The following is a 15,184-nucleotide window of genomic DNA, read 5'->3' as shown; positions in this document are numbered from 1 at the left end:
AATATGATGCCTTTTATGTTTAATATTTGCCATCACTGAGCAGGGTCAACATTACTATACAAAATTATTTAGCTTACTTTAAAAATTTAAATAGCAAGCAATTAGGATAGTTACATAAAAACTACATCCCGTTTTTATAGTTCTTTTTGTAAACTAAAACAATGAGACAACAAATCAAATTTTTATTATTAAAAATAAGGAGAATTCATCCAAAAACTTTGGAAACAATATAAAATCAGCATAAACTGTAGTTCAGTAATTTCAGTTACTTATACACAATACCTTCTGACTGGATATGAATAATATGAGAATAATCTGTACTACATCAGAAAATTAATTTTCAGATACATTTTTTCTATCACTATTACAATAAAAGTACTAAATATAATGCAATATTCACATACTATTACAGCAATTTTTTCTATCACTATTGCAATGAAAATCAAATCCTTCTGACATTTCTTAAAATATGAAACTATCAAAACAAAATCCCTAAACTTTTTGATTAACTGCTAATACTTAAGAGCTGTAGATTTTATAAAATTAAATATTAATATTAGAGATTATTATACAACATTCAATTATAGAATATATTAAGCATTTATATAAGCTTTCTGGGGCCATGTCCTTTTTCTGCTAAAATCTGTTTAGAAGTCAAATGTATCTTCATGCTTTATGAGACTTCTTGACAAATCTCTCAACAGCCATGTAGATGTGCCTGGCCTGAGTTTTCAGCGAGATAGTAGACCATTCAAAAATTCTTTTATAAAACACAACTTTTTTGGCCTATTTATTATTATTTCAAATATGTGCATTTCATGCATTTGAAATTTTTATAGTAACGCATTCTCCTTTTGTTTAAATTTTCATCTGCAAGTTCATTTACACATTTTTTACATGTTTTGTGCTTTTTATTGATTTGATACTTGTGTATTGTTCTAATGTTTTTGCATTTTTAAATGAATGTTTTAAATTCATTTAATCATGTAGGGAATTCTTGACATGTATATGGATTAGCTAAATTTGGATAATGAAATTTAATAGAAATTTTTAAATTACATATGCATGACAAGGATGAAACATGATGCCCGAGCAGTTGTGAAGGGGGTGAAATAAACTAATTCCTCCTGATGAGTCAGCATTATTTCACAACTTTTCAATTGTTCATTTTTCTTTAAATTTTCATTTACTGGCATTCAATTGAATTTGCTTTTAAACAACTATTAGCTAGTGCTTGAAAGGCAATATTTTTCTTGGGCAATGTTTAAAAAGCCTTTGCAAAAAATTATTTCCTATTTGATCTTTTGGCTTTTAATTTAAATTTTTGCTTTCTTTATTTTCTTATTATGACTTAGTTGATTGGAATTAATGTTGACTTCAAATTGTATTTCCTAGCATTGACTGAATTGGCATTATTGATAGGAATGTTCTCATTTCATTCACTTACATATATATATATATATATGTAAGATATAATAAAATACTATACCTATGTTAAGAAATAATTGGCAACCTCAAAATTAACTATTCTAATTTTGGTGTTTTCCCAAATTTGAGATCTTTTCAAATTACATACCACTGCTTAAAAAAGGTAACTAAAATTAAAATTAACCAATCACGACTTAACTTTACTTATGCACCTACATACTATAAATATTGCTTCATGACAATTATGCCTCCCTTTTTTCCTGACTCCTGACATGCAAACAACTGTGTGCAACTATACTTCCCTGCCTAAAATGATGTCGTATCTTTTTGCTTGTTACATTAAAATTTATTGCATTTGGCAATGATTGAAAGTAATTTGTTTGCCAAAGAGATAATTTGAAATGTGGGAAAAAAAAAAAAAAAAAAAAAAAAAGGTAACTTGCTGAAATTAGCACATTTAAAGAGAGTTGGTAGGATATGTACCTGTGATTCCCTGAAGTGTTGTCATCGAAATTGTGCCTATGATTGTGAAGGAGAATTAGTTAATGTTTTTATGTGCTAATCTTCAAGACATCTACAGCTCAGTCAATCTATGTGAACCATCTGAAATTAGCAAGTCAACTGCACCAAATCATGCCCAAACAAGCGTAGTGTGTTACAGATTTTAAATGTTTATTCTTCTAAATTTCATCCAGCATATGCAGTGATTTAATAAGTGCAATTTAATTCAACAGTACTATGAAAATGTGAAGAAGGAAAAAAAAATCGAATCATAGATTTGCTGCAAGTGCTTAAAAATGAAATATAGTGAAATACAGCCGTTCAAAATTAATCCAGTGTTTGTTTACTGTAAAATGATGAGTATTTTCAGAAGGCCAACGTTTCAAATCATTCCAGCGCTTTGAAAGTCAATGAACTGCATATCTTGATACTGCTCTTATGCGAATAAATTAGTATCTTCTTTTGCCAATTACAGGATTAAAATTACACTTGAAGTAGGTGCCAGAAAATTATTTTCACTTCTGCTTTTGCATAATTGAATCCACATTGGGAACTGATATGTTTCTTAATAAATCAGATATTAAAAATGTAGCACTGTGATATGAAAAAATATTATTTAATGATATTAAAAATTTGAATTGTAATAATTTAGTAAAGTATTTAAGACTTGTTAGATTTTTAACTATTTTGAGGGAAGGTATTAAGATAAATAATTATATTTTTGAATTAGTGTAGAAAATTTTTAATAAGAATTTTGTAATTATTCTCAAAATGAAGTGGATATAAAAAATAAGTGAAATTAGTACAAATAAGTAATATGAAATTATGATAAATGCATGTTAAAATTTATGGTGTAACAGCTTAATATTGTTATTAAAATGTTATATTTTCAAATAAATAAACTTTAATGCAATGTTAACGGCAATGTTTGTAACGCAGGCTCGAGAGCCCCACGATGAACCTTTTTTTTTTTTTTTTTTATGTTAGATTACGTTTTCTTTTCTGGTTTGTATGTCGCTATTTTGAGTATTAAATAAAAATATTTTTTCTGTGTTCCATCAATGGAGTTTGTTTCATATTGCGAAAGAAGTATAGTCATAATTATTTTGGAAGCACCGGCGAGATCGAACAATCGTGCGTATTTTTATTTTTATAAGTTCATCACTGAATGTAATAATTAGTAATACCAGATTATTACTTTCTGTTAATATTGAATTGTCTTTTATTACTGTATTGTATATTATTCTTAATATTTATTTTAGCTGTCTAAATTAATTAAAGTGTTTGATTTGAGCTATTTTGAGGAAGTATAAAGAACACTATTCATTAATTTTAAACATAGAAACAATGTCTTACTTAGGAAGAGATTGTAAGGAAGATTTGCAAAATCTTGTGGCTGAACTGGCAGTTCATGTGACTGCAGATTTGAAAATAGTCGATTTAAAACAGAAAATTGTTGAAAGCAGTTATTATGATGAAGTATTCGTCAAAGAAGTCTTAGACTTATTAATAATAGACTTATTAATAATAGAAGAACGGAAAGAGAGGGAGGAAAGGGACAGAGAAGAACGGAAAGAGAAGAACGAAAAAGAAAGGGAGGAAAGGGAAAAAAGGCAGGAAGAAGCAGAAGAGCGGAGAAGGAAAGAACATTATGACTTGGAGAGATTAAGACTTGAAGCAAAGATAAAGTTTCAAACTAAACAAAGTTGCATCACCTTATGCAGAAATTCAATGATAAGAAAGGAGATATCAGTCTATATTTGCTATTGTTTGAAAGGCAAGCAGAATGGACTCAAATTGATAAAGAAGAATTTGTGTCTCATTTACTAGGACTATTTCCTTATGAAGTAACACAGTTAACAACTAGAGAACCCTCCGATAAAGCTAAAAACTATGAACACGCGAAGAATTTATTGTTAAGACGGTTTAAGCTAAGACTGGAAAAGTTTAGGCAGAAATTTATGAACATCAAAAGAGTAACGAATCCACATGGGTTGATTTCAATTATGAAATAGAAAATTACTGCAAAGAATGGGTAACTGGTCTAGGAGTTGAGACTTTTGATCAGTTGCTAGATTTGATGGTGCTTGACCAACTTAAACGTCGAGTTCCTCCTGAAATTCGAGATCATTTTCTTGATGAGTGAATAGAGATGATTTCATCTAAAAAATTAGCTGAAAAACTTGATGCCTATGAAAACATTTGCAGAAACTTTCAAAAAAGGCCTGTCATGGATCAGCAAAAAGAGATACAATGCACTAACTCAAAGTATAGTAGTTCAGATAATAAAAAAAATAAAACTGGAAAAAAAAAAAAAAAAAAAAAAAATACCATTGGGATTTAATTCACAAAGCTGGTTCCATACACATAGAAATCCATGTCCAGATGATAAATATGAAACATGGAAGACGCCACAATGTTATCAGTATGGATCCTATCAACATTTAAGATCCAAATGTCCAAAACTTAAGAATAGTACTGAATCTCCTGCTAATCTTAACAGAATTAGTGCAAAACCAGAGGATAAATTTCTGTTGCCTTATTTCGGTATGGGTCCTTAATCCTATATTAAGGGATTCAGGTGCTAGTATTGATATAGTTTGTCACAAATACATCCCCCCGAAAATGCTGACAAGTGAAAATATGTGTGTGCAACAACCATTAGATTTGAATCCAATCTGTTTACCATTGGCTGAGATTGAACTAAATTGCGATCTTGGGCGAGTAATAACTAAGGCTGCCATTATTAGAAATGAACTCAAGGAAGGTATTTATTAGGCAATCAAACGTTTGCGCTGTTGAATAAACAAGAAAAGGAACCTGATAGTTATCCTCACCAGGTTAATGCTGTCTATACTAAAGTTCAAAGGAAAATAGAAATAGCTGAAGAGAAGATCCTGGACCGATGAAGGAAGAAAATAAAGCATCCAGAGATGTCTTTGAAGAAAAAGTTAAATTAACGGAACTAAATACGGAAGATGATGCTCTCGTGGAATTGGTAAGCTTTGACTCAAAAGAAGTTGCACAACTTCAGAGTACTGATAAGGAAATCATCCAAGAAGTTACATGCAAGAAGTTAAAATCATCCAAGAAGTAAGAAGGTACATGCAAAAATGAGAACTATAATTTGACAAGAAGAGCTTTTAGTTAAAAAAAAAAAAAAGACACATAAAATGGGCTTGTAGACAGCTTGTAGTTATACCTGAAAAACTCAAGCTGTCAATTATAAAGATGTGCCACAAAGGAACTTCTGGTCATTTGGGTGTTAAAAAGACCAAAAACAGTCTTGCTGAGGTTGAAACAAGTATTTTTGATGAATTGAGTTATTCAAATGTTTGTCAACGAGCACATTTCATTGACAGTTTTATGAAACTTTTAACATCAGTTGGAGAAAATTGTAATATTAGAAAATCTCATAGTGAGCCATCACACTCTGCTAACAAAGTCAGTGATGAACTCAATACTTTGCAAATCCTGTCCACGCACCCTAACTTTCTTCAAAGGAGTTTCAAATGCCGAAGAAGGAGCCATTACAAAATCAGAGAACACTAATCCTGATATATCAAATTCAATATTGTTAAATAATGAAGATCCAAATTTAGATACTAGCTCTAAAGAAAGTAAGGATTGTATAAGGAAGCATATAAGAAGAAATTCCTATACTTTAGAATATCCATCTACAGCTTTAATTAAAGCCCATGCTGGTAGTGAGTGTAATCTTAATGCTAGTAAATGTGAATACTCTCATTGTACTTTAGTGAATCAAAAAGAACTTGAGCCAAATCCTGCTTTTAAAGAAGAGAAAATTACCAAAATTCTTTCTTTGCCTGCAAACAGTAGTCTTCCATATTCCAAGCACTGAAACTATCTCTACAGGAAATAATGTCATTGAGACTACAGCTCCATGCTCAAATGCAGTATTTTCAAATTTAGAAGAAAGAGCTAAAATAGTTCTCAGTTCAGTTGATGAATCCAGCCATTCTTAGACAATGAAGAAGACTTTCAAAGTGATACTTTTATATTTCAAGACAGTCAACCAGAAAAAGTTTGTAAAAATACAAATGCGAATATAGAAAATAATCATGATTCACAGCCAGTTGATGTAGAAAATGATTTACAGTTGATTTGCAAAAAGTTGAAAAGCAACCTCCTGATTCACCTGCTTTAAAAAATAATGCAAGCAAAGAAATTTTAGTAACAATATATCAGGAACTGCATGAAAGACATAAAATGAGGGTAAAGGAGTTACTAGAAGAGCAAAGAGACAATGGCTAAAGCTCCAAGAAGAATTTAAACTGCAAGAAAAGATGCTGACTGAAAAACTTAATAATCTTGAATTTTCAGATGCTGTTGCTGAAGGTTTTAGTGCATTATCTGATATTGGTTCTTTTGATGATGAACAACATGAACACCCTATCTTGTATATAAGCAAACAAATTACTAAATTTGAAAAGAATTATTGTATTACTGAAAAGGAGTGCGCTGCCATCATTTATGCTATCAAGAAGCTGTATTTATCTGGATGGTCAGCAAGAATTCTTGATTCAAACTGATCATAACCCTTTGGTCTGGCTACAATCCAACGTCAAATGTATAGATTGATGTGTTGGGCACTCTCATTACAACCTTATAATTTTAAGGTCATTCATCGCAAAGGATCTTTGCAGAAGAACGTAGATGTTCTGAGTACAATTAACTTTGTATGTAACCAAATTTAAAATTTATTTTATTATTTAATGTATACTCAACTGATGCATTTGAATGTTTTCCATTTTCTTTCTATTTAAATGTGGTGTAATGGTTCCATAAATGGAGTTTGCTTCATATTGCGAAAGAAGTATCACAATGGGTGAAGTATAGTATGTGTTGGGCACTCTCATTACAACCTTATAATTTTAAGGTCATTCATCGCAAAGGATCTTTGCAGAAGAACGTAGATGTTCTGAGTACAATTAACTTTGTATGTAACCAAATTTAAAATTTATTTTATTATTTAATGTATACTCAACTGATGCATTTGAATGTTTTCCATTTTCTTTCTATTTAAATGTGGTGTAAAAGTATTTGTTTAAAACTTAAAATTTTTGACCTGAAGTTTGAAAACTTTAGAGAGAAGTCACCTTTTCTCTTTAAGTTTAAGTTCTTTCTATTTAAATGTGGTGTAAAAGTATTTGTTTAAAACTTAAAATTTTTGACCTGAAGTTTGAAAACTTTAGAGAGAAGTCACCTTTTCTCTTTAAGTTAAAAAACTTTTGAATTTTACAGAACTTTCTCCTTCGATAAAAGTCTCTCCGTTGGGGAAGAGGTTGTACAGCTTAATATTGTTATTAAAATATTGTAATTTAAAATAAATAAGCTTTAATGTATTGTTAATAGCATGTCTGTAACGCATGCTCGAGAGCCTCGTATGGCATTCGCTCGATGAATGCATTTCTTTCTCTCTCTCTCTCTCTCTTTTTTTTTTTTTTTTTTAATGTTAGATTATGTTTTCTCTTCTGTTTTGTATGTCACTATTTTGAGTGTTAAATAAAAACATTTTTTCTGTGTTCCATAAATGGAGTTTGCTTCATATTGCGAAAGAAGTATCACAATGGGTGAAGTATAGTATGTGTTGGGCACTCTCATTACAACCTTATAATTTTAAGGTCATTCATCGCAAAGGATCTTTGCAGAAGAACGTAGATGTTCTGAGTACAATTAACTTTGTATGTAACCAAATTTAAAATTTATTTTATTATTTAATGTATACTCAACTGATGCATTTGAATGTTTTCCATTTTCTTTCTATTTAAATGTGGTGTAAAAGTATTTGTTTAAAACTTAAAATTTTTGACCTGAAGTTTGAAAACTTTAGAGAGAAGTCACCTTTTCTCTTTAAGTTAAAAAACTTTTGAATTTTACAGAACTTTCTCCTTCGATAAAAGTCTCTCCGTTGGGGAAGAGGTTGTACAGCTTAATATTGTTATTAAAATATTGTACTTTAAAATAAATAAGCTTTAATGTATTGTTAATAGCATGTCTGTAACGCATGCTCGAGAGCCTCGTATGGCATTCGCTCGATGAATGCATTTCTTTCTCTCTCTCTCTCTCTCTTTTTTTTTTTTTTTAATGTTAGATTATGTTTTCTCTTCTGTTTTGTATGTCACTATTTTGAGTGTTAAATAAAAACATTTTTTCTGTGTTCCATAAATGGAGTTTGCTTCATATTGCAAAAGAAGTATCACAATGGGTGAAGTATAGAGTATTATAAAGGAGTACTGGTTCTGAAACAGAAGCCTGTTATTACCTCCATACAGTTGTTCCTTTTACCCTCTTCATATAAGATAATGTTGGAAGCTCTCATTTTATGATTGAGTATAATTTTTTTACATAATATTACTACTATACTTTTTTCAAATTATGGAATGTATTAATGTAGCTCACAAAGCCCAGTTACTTTATGCAAGGAACGGAGGCCTTTTCAAGTAAATGCCTAGGGCATCCCCAAGCCACAAGTGCAGAACACACTGGTTATCTCAAGAGGATAGCCCTATTAATAGAAATGTTTGTTTAAAAGTACTGCAAAGCCTTCCAACTTGCTAAAATCAGGAATTGCAAATGAAAGATAATAATGACAAAACCATAATTTCTAATGTTACTCCTATTATATTTACGGTGTTAAAATATAATTTACCAATATGCAAATTAGTATCATGAATATTTATGTGCGTTAAATTTAATTATAAGTAATTATTATGCAAAAGTTTTTATTTGTGATACTCTGTAATAACCTTGACTGAAGAATTATGATTATATGAACTCTCAAACACTAAGACTTTTGGACTGAAATGCTGAAAAATTTATAATACGATTTATAATAAATAATTAAATTTATTTTTAAAAACTAATATTTAAAATTTATACTTTGTAGTTATTAATTAATTATGTTGATCAAAATGTTATGATTTGCGTTTTTCTTCATTCACTATGGCTTTAATGCTTTTTCCTTAAAAAGGCTTTTCTGTCGCTCTACCTTTTTCTCCTTAAAGGAGGGGGGGGGTGGCGGATATGTAAGATATAATAAAATACTATGGCTATATGTTAAGAAATAACTGACAACCTCAAACTTAACTATTCTAAATCTGGTGTTTTCTCCTTAAATTCATCAATTCTCCCAAATTTGAGATCTTTCCAAATTAAATAACACTGCTAGAAAATAACTAAAACCAAAATTAACTAATCACAGCTTAGCACCTATGTAGTATAAATACTGCTTCGTGACAATTGCACCTCCCTTTTTTCCCGACTTCTGCCATGCAAACAACTGTGTGCCGCTACGCTTCCCTGACTGAAATGACAACGTATCTTTTTTCCTGTTGCATAAAAAATTATTGTATTTGATGATGACTGAAAAGTAATTTGTTTGCCAAAGAAATTATTTGAAATGTGTAAAAATAAAGATGGCGATTTGCCAAAACTAGTTTTGTTAACATCTTCATGCCTTCACCTACGTCTTGAATGATCACACATATATATAATCTATAACTGGACATTTATACAATCATTTACAGATAACATACTGTAAACATTAAGGATAATATAAAATATTGGCCATTTAAAATGCAACACGATAAAGAAAGCAGCCAAACAGCATGAAACTTGCATCATGAGTACACTGCGGTGATTACAATTACAATTTCTGCTTATGTCCACATCATGGGTGATTGCAGTCTGCCTTACAATTCATACATAAAGAGAAAAAAGGATTGCCATTCTGAATAATGTGAATAGTTTTCTCATGAGATTTTTTGTGTGTAGCTAGAGTTTGCCATGTAGAGAAACAAGAAACATTGTTGTAGAGGACATTTTTCAGTTCTACAAAGGCAGAATCATTGCATAGAGTGATTGTGGATTATCCTTCTGGGAAATCAGTCACTGCGTTGGGCACAGTTGAGCTACATTCATGCAAATACGGAATTGGTAGATGAGGAGGAAATGACTGACGGAAAGGAACAATTCAACGGTGTTTACAGCACAATGAAGTGTCCATCACAAACCATTGCTTTGCTTACCTTTATGTTTAAACGACAGGTATTTGCATTTGCAATAATGCACTGAACGGTGGAGATGGACACCTGAATGGCATGACATTATGTTTTTGGACGAATCCAACATCTGCCTGCAATACCATGATAGTCGGGTTGGAATTTGGAGAGAGGTTGCTCGATGTCACGCATCATTGTACTGGTTCTTCCTCTAGTGTTATGGTGCAGGGGGATATTGGATTCCACTTTTGCACCTTAGCATGCATTATCAGTACACTTACTAGCCAACACTGTATCTCTGAGGTTTTGCAGCCTGTTTCTTATCTTGCTTTCATGGATTGCTTGTAACCACCTTTCAACAGGACAATGCACGACCACACATTGTACACAATTTTCAAGCTTTCTTCTTAGCCCACCAAGTTGCAGCGTTACCCTGACCTGCCTATTCTCCAAAATCTTATCACCCATTGAACATGTCTGTTGTGCAAAGCCAGCGAACTATTAAAAATATCATTACCCTCTTTGTGAATGGCATCACTTACGTTTTTGTATTTATAAATGTCTTTTTGCTTGTTCTATATTTCATGTTTATGTTAGGAAATAAGTATAAAATACTATCTCCTAATATCTGGTGCCGAAAAAACCATTTACGAAACAGGACCTTGAACTTATACTTCCTACTGTTGGATTATTCTTGCTGAATTATTTTACTTCCAACATTAAAACTTGTTTTTGTTTCTGTTCTTTCTACTACTCGGGCAATGGCGCCGACTGGTGAAGCTGTAGACAAAATGACGCAACTGAAACGAAAGTGGAAAGCCGTGCGAAGTAATGTTTCTCGCTTTTCTACTGAAATTGATAATTTGAACGATGATTTCTCAATTGAGAAAGTTGAATATATTTGTAATTGCTTAACAACTGCTTTAAATGACATGAAACTAATAGATAACAAAATTCACAACTTCCTTTCTGACAATGAATATAAAAGTGATAATTTGCAGTGTGAAAACTACATAGATACTGGTGAATCCGCGATTTTCAAAGCACGAAAAATTTTTCAAAATAAATTATCGCCAACTGCAAATAATGTTACTGCTTCGGATATGGATACCAATGATTTAGTGATGACATTTGGCGACCCTCCTACTACAGTGCCTATGACTCAACCATATACAGTTAAATTGCCTACAATTAAACCAGTCATTTACAGGAGAAATTGAACAGTGGCAATGTTTTTGGAAACAGTTTAAATCTTCTATAGATGCCAATCCACATCTTTTTGTTATTGATAAATATGTTTTCCTCAGAGGTTATTTAGATGGTGAAGCTAAACACCTTGTTGATGGAATTAGTGTAACAGGAGACACCTATGAAACAACAAAAAAAATTGTTGGAGGAAAGATACGGAAATAAAGATCGAATTATCCAATCACACTTAGATTACTTAGAACATTTAAATGTTATTCAAGACCCATATCCTACGCATCTAAATGATCTTTACATAGAATGTAACAGAAGAATTCAAGCTTTAACTGCTCTGGGTGAAAATATTGAAGCATACGGTAGAATCCTAGTGCCAAAAATTATTCGTGCATTCCCCAATGATATTTGTTGCCGCTGGATTATCTATGCCAAGCGTGAAAAACTAAACGAAGGTAATATTACTAGATTGATGCAGTTCTTGGCAGAAGAAGTGGAAGGTGTAGTTGCAGCACAAAGAGTTAAAGGTACGTCTTTTTCTGATCACACTGTAAAGTGCACTGTAGAAAATTTTAATATCAATTCTAAAACAGTAAACAAACGTAAGAAAATTTCACCATTTTGATCATTTTGTGATACTACAGGACATTGGCCTCAATTTTGTGAAACGGTTACAGACTATGATACTCGTGTTCAGAAACTTAAAACTTCAAATCGCTGCTTTCTGTGTACTACTAAACGTGGTCATAGAGTTTCAAACTTCCCAAGAAAAAATACTGCACGGTGCACTAAATGCAAGAAAAGGCATCATGTTTCTATTTGTCCTCCTGTTGAAAACAATCAACTGCGGATAACTAACAGTGCTGTAAATCACATAACCTTTCCTAAAACAATTTTCACACATTTGCAAACTGCTCGAGTGTATGTTACTGGCCCCACACACATTACTAAATTAACACGCTGCATTTTAGATGGTGGTAGCCAAGCAAGTTTTGTTCACACAAACCTCATTGAAAACCTTAAGCTTAAAGTTGTCAGTTCTGCCTCACTTTCAGTCCACACATTTGAATCTTTTACTTCACAAGAACAACGTAGATGTGTTCAACTGTCACTTTCAAGTGTGTGGAGCAACCAAGCATTTTTTATCTCCGCATTTGAAAGCTCCAATTCCTATACTACCCATCCTACTGCTCCACCAGAAATAGTTCACTTTGCTTAGAAGAAAAGATTGAGAATTGCTGATCCGCCGCATGACTCTTCACTGCCCATAGAAATACTTATTGGTGGTGATCATTATTGGCAAATTGTTTCCGCAGAGGCTCCAATCAAGCTTTCAGAATCTTTTGTTATGGTACCATCAGTGTTTGGCTGGGTTCTTAGTGGAACAAGAACACATACTACAATCGCTGAGAAGACTTCTGTCCATCAAGTTTGTGTGCAAGTTAAAACTGATTGTTTAAATGATCAGGTACGTCGCTTCTGGGAATTAGACTCCCTAGGGATACAAGATGCGCAGAAACGAAGAATGACTACTCGAGATGGAGAAATTTTATCAGAATTTCACAAAACTTACAGCACTAAAGACAATTGAAGAATTGTGTCTCTGCCTGGAAAACCATTGGTCACACCTTTGCCTACAAACAAAATTATAGTGGAAAACAGATTGCATTCTCTTTAAAAAAAGACTTGCATCTAGTGATGTGTTAAAGACATAATATGACAAATGCATGCTGAATTACATTGAACAAAGGCATGTTGAAGTTTGTTCCATAGATGAATCCAATGAGAAGCCAGTATATTACCTTCCTCATCATGCTGTAAGAAAGAAAACACAATCTGAAACCAAGTGGAGAATTGTGTTTGATGCTTCCTCGCATGCTCCAAGAATGATTTCACTGAACGATACCTTGGAAGCTGGCCCGAATCTTCTTCCTGAATCTATTGGTTGTCTACTAAGATTTCGATTGCATGAATTCGCTGTTACATGTGATGGTAAGCAAGCTTTTTTACAGTTGTCACTACATAAAGAAGATAGGGACGTCACAAAATTTTTCTGGTACAAATTAAAATCTGATTCACCTCAACCTACTACTTTTACAGATGAAATAACTGTTTACAGATTTACTCGTTTACCATTTGGCCTTACTTGCAGTCCGTTTTTACTCTGTGCTGCGACAAGAATTGGCTGCAAAACATATTGCAGAATTTCGAATTGCTGCACCAATGATAGATAAACATCTCTATATGGATCTTTCTTGCTAGTATGGAAATTGAATCACGCATTATAATGCTATATCACGAGATCAAGAATTTAATGGCTCTAATAAAATTGCCTATGGAAAAATGGCCTACAAACTCTTTGAAACTCAAAGATGTACTACAAACACATGAAGAATCTCACAAAACGGAAACAACTGTCTTAGGTATTGGCTGGAATACAATTTCTGATACTTTAAAGCATGCATTCAAGACTTCCCTCTGTGTTTCTACAGACAAACCACTTACAAAGAGATGGTTACTCCGCTGCATTGCTAGTTTTTATGATCCCTTAGGCCTTTTTTCACCGTTTACTATTCTTGGGAAAATCTTATTCCAAGATGCATGGATTCTTGGAATCAAGTGGGATGAATTACTACCTGCTAATTTATCAACTTTATGGTATGCAGCTGTGAAAGAATTTGATGACATTTGCTCCCTTCAAATTCCTCGATGCATAGGGATTTCATCACATATTCCTTTTGCTATTCATGTGTTTTGTGACGCATCTGAACGTGCCTATGGTTCAGTTCTGTACATTGTTACCTTTAAGGGTGACCAATCGAATGTGAATTTAGTGCGTAGTCGCAACAAACTAGCTCCTATAAAGGAAGTTACCTTACCTCGTTTGGAGCTCTTGGCGGCACTGATGGGAGCACGATTGTTACAATATTTCTGTGCTGAAACAAACATTTGTTCGTCAAATGCAACATTGTGGAGTGATTCTCAAGTTGTCTTAGGGTGGATACGCAGTGACCCCAACAAATGGAAAACTTTTGTCAGCAACATAGTAACAGAAATTATTTCCTATACCAATCCTTCACAATGGAGACATTGCCCTGGCAAAGACAATCCAGCTGACAAACTTTCTCGAGGGTTTCACCATCAACACTAAAAAACCTGGAAATTTGGTGGAACAGCCCTCCATGGTTAGTCAAATCTCTAGAATACTGGCCTCATTCTGATACTATTTCTAAAGATTACAGTCATAACTTCGAGGCAAAGAAAGAAAAAGTTCAGACCCTTCACATCATATCTACTCAACCAATCATAAAGGCTGGAAACTACAGTTCTTACGTTCGGTTGTTGCGTGTAACATCTTGGATTCTTCGCTTTATTCACAACTGTAGGAAACAAGAAAAGTTAGTGGGGGGGGGTTACATGACACAGAACTGAATCAAGCTCGTATTTATTGGATACAGACCGTTCAGAAAGAATTCTTTCCTTCAGAATATGAAGCTCTGTTGACAAGAAAATCACTCCCTAAGAAATCAAGGATAAAACAATGAACAATATTATACTTCTTGGTGGTCGACTACAATTTTCTGATTTTATCTCATGCTCAAAAACATCCCATATTATTGGAAGGTTCTCGTCCTTTTACAAGCCTACTGATACGCCAAACACATTTACGAATGCATCATCTCTGTGTTCGGATTGTACTTTCTCAGCTTCGTTCAGAATATTGGATATTAAGAGCAAGACAAGCCATTAAAAAGTGATAAAGACTTGCCTTCCATGTAAAGTACTGAAACAAAAGAGAAGTGAACAGATAGAAGCTCCATTACCAGCTGAGCGAATTCAAAATTCATCTCCTTTCGAAACAACCGGAATTGATTTTGCTGAACCACTCTACGTAAAAAATAATAACTCTGTTACAAAAGCTTACATTGTCATCTTCACATGTGCTATAACTCGAGCTATCCACTTAGAATTAGTTTCCGATCTGCGTACTGACATCTTCCTACTTGCATTACAACGTTTTGTCTCTAGAC

The 15,184-nt window shown here is 32.8% G+C and overlaps 1 protein-coding gene across 2 annotated transcripts in view; it reads right to left on the bottom strand.

The window, feature by feature from the left end:
• The window catches only part of LOC118184477 (heterogeneous nuclear ribonucleoprotein H-like), a 135,856-nt gene that overhangs the window by 29,081 nt on the left and 91,591 nt on the right, over positions 1-15,184 (bottom strand). The window lies entirely within an intron of this gene.

The sequence above is a fragment of the Stegodyphus dumicola genome, chromosome 8 (genome assembly GCF_044657685.1).
Source record: "Stegodyphus dumicola isolate Sdum_Otavi_A_Nest chromosome 8, ASM4465768v1".
In the NCBI taxonomy this organism is placed as follows: Eukaryota; Metazoa; Arthropoda; class Arachnida; order Araneae; family Eresidae; genus Stegodyphus; species Stegodyphus dumicola.
This window is presented reverse-complemented; position numbering and strand designations above follow the sequence as displayed.